This window comes from Octodon degus, unplaced genomic scaffold (genome assembly GCF_000260255.1).
Source record: "Octodon degus isolate 3935 unplaced genomic scaffold, OctDeg1.0 scaffold00044, whole genome shotgun sequence".
Taxonomy (NCBI): domain Eukaryota; kingdom Metazoa; phylum Chordata; class Mammalia; order Rodentia; family Octodontidae; genus Octodon; species Octodon degus.
The window spans coordinates 6,858,002-6,863,079 of record NW_004524620.1 but is presented as its reverse complement, the minus strand read 5'-3'; the positions used below and the strand labels follow the sequence as shown (position 1 = coordinate 6,863,079).

The 5,078-nt window shown below is 40.6% G+C and overlaps 1 pseudogene; it reads left to right on the top strand.

Annotated features, from left to right (window-relative positions):
* Window positions 1-4,379, top strand: part of LOC111816909 — a 30,793-nt pseudogene extending 26,414 nt beyond the window's left edge.
* Window positions 4,380-5,078: the final 699 nt, after the last annotated feature.

Genomic DNA, 5,078 nt, shown 5'->3' with positions numbered 1-5,078 from the left:
TTCTGAAATCTAGGTGGAAGCCTTCTTAACCTCAGAACTCCTGCATTCTGCATATGCCTAAAACCAGTGTCACATGGATGATGCCAAGGGCTTCTGCCAGTTGGAGCAGTAACCAGTCTTTCTCCTCTTTTGGCTGTAGGGGTCAAGTGCCTGGACCTCTAGCCCTCTGACCCTGATTCCGAGGAACAAATTCTCTACGCTGGTGCCATTCTGCAACCTGGTGTGGCCATTCTGGAACACTCAGTAATGAACATAAATGCAAAGAGGATAATTAAAATAATAACAAATTGTATTTTTCCAAAGAATATAGTTTCTTCAAAATTAGGAAAGGAATATGAACATATAGATTGGAAAAATAACATACAGGCTAATATGAGCCTCTTAAAACCTTTTATATGCAATTCAATATCCATGCATGCACAAACATGATATTTAATAGCAATTAATCAAACTCATCCCTGTTAGGATATGCAAAAGGAAAGGAGGCTTTTATGGACGCTTTCATTCAGTGTTGTACAGGAGGTCAGAGTCTATCTTGTAAGACAAGACAGGTAGAAATTGTAAGGACTGGGAAAGAAGAAACAAAACTTACATTAATTGCAGACAGCATGCAGAATATCTGCAAAGATGACAGTCCAAAAGCATAAATTATAAAGAGTAATAATTCAGCAAGGGTGTAAGTAAAAGTAACAATGAACAATAATGTGTAGCATTTTGAATGAAGTAGAAGAGTTAAAATAAATATTTTTATAAACAGAAAATCATTAACAGGAAATAAATCTAACACAGTTGTCTCAATTTTGTGGACTTACATGACTTAATTACAATTAAGTAATTTTTACAATTTTGAAATTGTAATAGATTTTTACAATTTCAATAAAAAGATATACCTCATATCCAAGCCTTGGAATACTCAGTATTGTGTGATAGCTTCCCCACATTTGATCTATCCCGATCTATTTTAAGCTTTTTCCTTCTAAAACAATTTGACAAAATAAATTAAAAATTTATGGGGCTGGGGAGTTAGCTCAGTAGAATAAGCGCTTCCCTGGCAAGCACAAGGGCCTGAGTTCAATCCCCAGTTCAAAAAAAAAAAAAATTTACTTAGCTCAGTAGAAAAATTTATGGAATTGCAAAAAAATTCAAGCCATCAAAGAATTTGAAAATACAAGTTGAGGAAACTACACTTACAGACTGGAAATTTCTGCTAACTAGGGTAGTGCAGTGTTGTTTCAGAAAAATGCAAGTATCAGATCGGCAGAAGATTGAATCTATACAACATACATGAAAACAAAGAGTTTTGGGGTATCACCAAAGAGGAATTGTTAATCCATGGAGAAAATCTATAGTTTTGATTAAGTGGAATTACATCAATTGGTTAAGCATACAAGAAAAAATAAAATCAGATTGTTAACTTCTAAATTGAGTTACTGGTGATTTTTAATCATAAAAGTAAAAGAATTAAAATCAGAAATATTTTAGGAGGCCATATAGGAGAATATTTATATCGTTTTCAGTTTTAAAACAAAATGCACACAACATGTTAATAAATTTTAGCTAATTGTGAAATTCTGTTCACCAGAATATACTTTTAAAAGCTAAATCCAGTGTAAATAGTGGGGAAAAATGTTGCAACAATACAAAATGAGAAAATTGAACTATTTAAAAACTAATTGAACTATTTAAAAATGCAAAAGAAACAAATAGCCCTGCAGAAAATGAGACAAAATATATAGACAGTTTACAAAATTGAAAGCCCTGCCAGTCAATAAATCAAAGACAAGACGTTCAACCTTATCAGTAGTCAAGGACACACAAATTAAAAACCCAAAGAATCTTCACACAGAGTTGGCAAAATATCAGTATTAATGGCTGGGCCAAATCAGATGTGGCAAAAGATTTGAGGCTGTTTTCTCTGCAGAGTGAACCACTGTAGAGTTGGAAGCAAGAATATGAGTAGAGCCTGGAGGAGACTGCACTCACTTCTGCACAGATTTTCGAGGTAGATATGGAAGACTGACTGCGGTGGCTTGGAGCTGGACTGTCACCTGAAGCTCTCCTGCTTAGGGCTTGGCCCAGCTGGGTGCCGTGGGATAGGGCGTAGACTTTCGCAGCTGGGGCCCAGGTGGCCCAGGAATGGTTACCATCCCAACCCGGTTTGCTGAATAATCCTAACAATCCAAATGACTGGTTGGAAGGCTTGGAAACACAGTATTTGTTGCAAATCTGGATTATGAAGTTGACCTAAAAAAAACTGAAGGAAGTATTTAGCGTGGCTGGCGTGGTGCTGAGCTCTCTGGAGCATAAAGGTCGTGGGACAGGCACTGCGGCTTTGAGCATTTCTCTTTTCTAAACTTTTTAAAAACTTTTATTTTATTTTGGAGAGTAAAAACATAAGGAAAAACAAACAGCAGAAGCAAAGACAGAAACAGGGTAACATACAATACATATGTTACAGATTTTCAAAACAAGAATAGCTAATTAACAATAGCTGTTATATTATTTATTTTTGTTGTCAAATCTGTTGCTCAGATTAACAGATACTGTTATGCAGGTTTGGACAAATAATTGAATGCTATCTCTTGCTTTCAAGAATCTTTAAATTTTTCAAAATATATTTTAATGAGAGTATAATAATAGTTGATAAGCCATTAGAAGCGGTACACATTTAGAAGACCAACGTAAGAGATATTCGAGCATGGGTTTTGTATTACGCATTGCTGTCCTCAATGTAGTTGTTTAGATCCCAGATATCAGCATGTAGAGTTAGTCAAGGTGAATGTATTAATGATTCCCACCAGTTTTTTCTTTAATAGCAGTTAATGTGTAGGATTTTCAAGCATTTCACTGGCACTGTACAAGCTCCGTCTACATTTAATGGCTTACTGCTATTTGATAGCACGTCATGCATGACGTCATGCTCGTCGCACCAAGCGAGAATCTTTCCGTCCTGAATGCCCACAGCAACTTGTCCACAGATGTGGTGGCACTGACATTCTGTTAGGACTAGGAAGGAAGGATTTTTTTTTTTTTTCCTGGTTAGCTCAGGCTGCCTTAAAGGCGAGTCTGTTGAGGCCTCTGGAGCTGGGGATTGAACCGCCGTCCCTGTGCCTGACTGAGTTTGTCTAAGCAGGCACTTTAAACAACCGTGCTAACTTGCAAGCCCCCAACATTAGAGAAGGATTTTTTTTCTTTATTTTAATTTGTTTGGCTAGAGGACCAGGAGAGCAACCTATCTGTGCCAGACATCTGAACACGGGCATTGGAATGGGAAGCCTGGGGCCTGCAGAAATGGGAATGGCAGGCATAGGATTTGGAAAAATAAAATAGGAGGCATCAAAGGCTCTTTTGATATTGGCAAGGAAAACAGGGGCAGTTTGGATCTTGGGCATCTATGGGGTGGATAAATGTGGCATGGGTGGAAGATTTGAGAAGGACATTGCTAGAACTGAGATGGATACATCTTGAAGCTCTGGAAAGCCCCTTGGCAGAGGAACAAAAATCCTAAGTAATGCATGGAAGAGAGGAGATATCCTCTCAAGGCAGGGGGGAGGCAGAGGTGGAGTCAGCATTCCTGGGACTGAGAGGAGGCCCTGGCCTTGGCTGCCTTGTGGGTGCGGGCACAGCACACATAGTCACGGGCCTGGGCCACAGCATGGATGGAGGGAGCTCTGAGATCATGCACATGAGCCTGGGAGTGGACTGTGTAGGTGCTACTGAGCGCATGGGCTGAGGCATAGAGACATGGGCCCACTGCGTCTCAACCACTTGGCCTCCTGCACTAAGGAAGTGGGGCAAACTGTGGAGTCGATCAGCTCTGGTGTAGAGCTTCTGGACCCTGCCATCAACGTGTGAAACTAACCCTGGATCACGTGGTCCCCACGGGCTTGAAGGTCAGCTTGGAGTTCACGGGTCCCATGATGAATCACAAGGCCATCAGTCTGGAGTGGATGGGCCCCTGCCTTTGGCCTGGGCCTGGGCACTGTGATGGAGCGCCTGAGCCTGGTCATGGGTGGTGGTGATGGTGCCAGCTTTGACCATACCATCAAGCAAGAAGCGGAAACTTTGAAGGAAGCTTTGCAGATTCCTTTAGAGGAGCCAGAGGCCATGCTCCTGAGGTGACCAGAAAGGCCTGCCAGATATTTGTGAGAAGTCTCCCACTTGATTTTACTTGGAAGATGCGAAAGGACAAATTCAACAAATGTGGCCACGTGCCAAATGCTGACATCAGGATGGAGAGTGGGAAGTCAAGGGGTGTGGAGCGATTCATCTGGGCTGCCAGAGGCAGCTGCAAGAGCCTGGCAGACAGTGAGCGCATGCGGCTGAGGGGCCGAGAGGCTGATGCTCTCATCTATACAGCACCAGTACCAGAGCTCTGAATCTGTATTTTTTTCTCATTAAACATTTTAATTTGTTGGCTGGATGTGTAAAGACATTTTAAAAATTTAATTGCTTCTTGGGGTAATTTGAATTACTCTTATAGTGACTAGCGTTCCATTTGGCTATTTACACTGAGATTGCAATGTGCACAATTTTCTTTTTTTTTAGTTGTGGACTCTTGTTGACACTGACTATGACTTTGATAATAAATACTAGTTCCTGAAAAAACAAAGTCATCTAGTACGATTTTAATGTAAGGTTCCTAAATAAGAGCACCCCAAATTCTCATCTAATGCAGATTTGATAACCAACTCGTGTGATTGAACTCAGGCCCCTTCACTTGCCAGGGAAGTACTTATTCCACTGAGCCATCTCCCCGGCCCCACGAAACTCTTATTAAAGAGGACAAGAAAACTACTGCCAAATAGGTCACACTATGACTGCGGCTGTGGGAGGGAAGACAATGCATTTGGAGGAGCACAAGCAGGCCCTGAAGGATGAGCAGGGCTCCGTTTCTCAACCTGGGTGGAGGTTCTAAGGGCATTTGATTCATTTTTAGTCTTAAAACTATATACTCTTTTGTACACATCGGTGTACAGGATATAATTCATAAGAAAGAGATAGTCTACGTCTAGTGTTTTTGGACTGATTACACCCATTATCTTCTTCAACACTACCAAAAATATTTTATAAGTTTC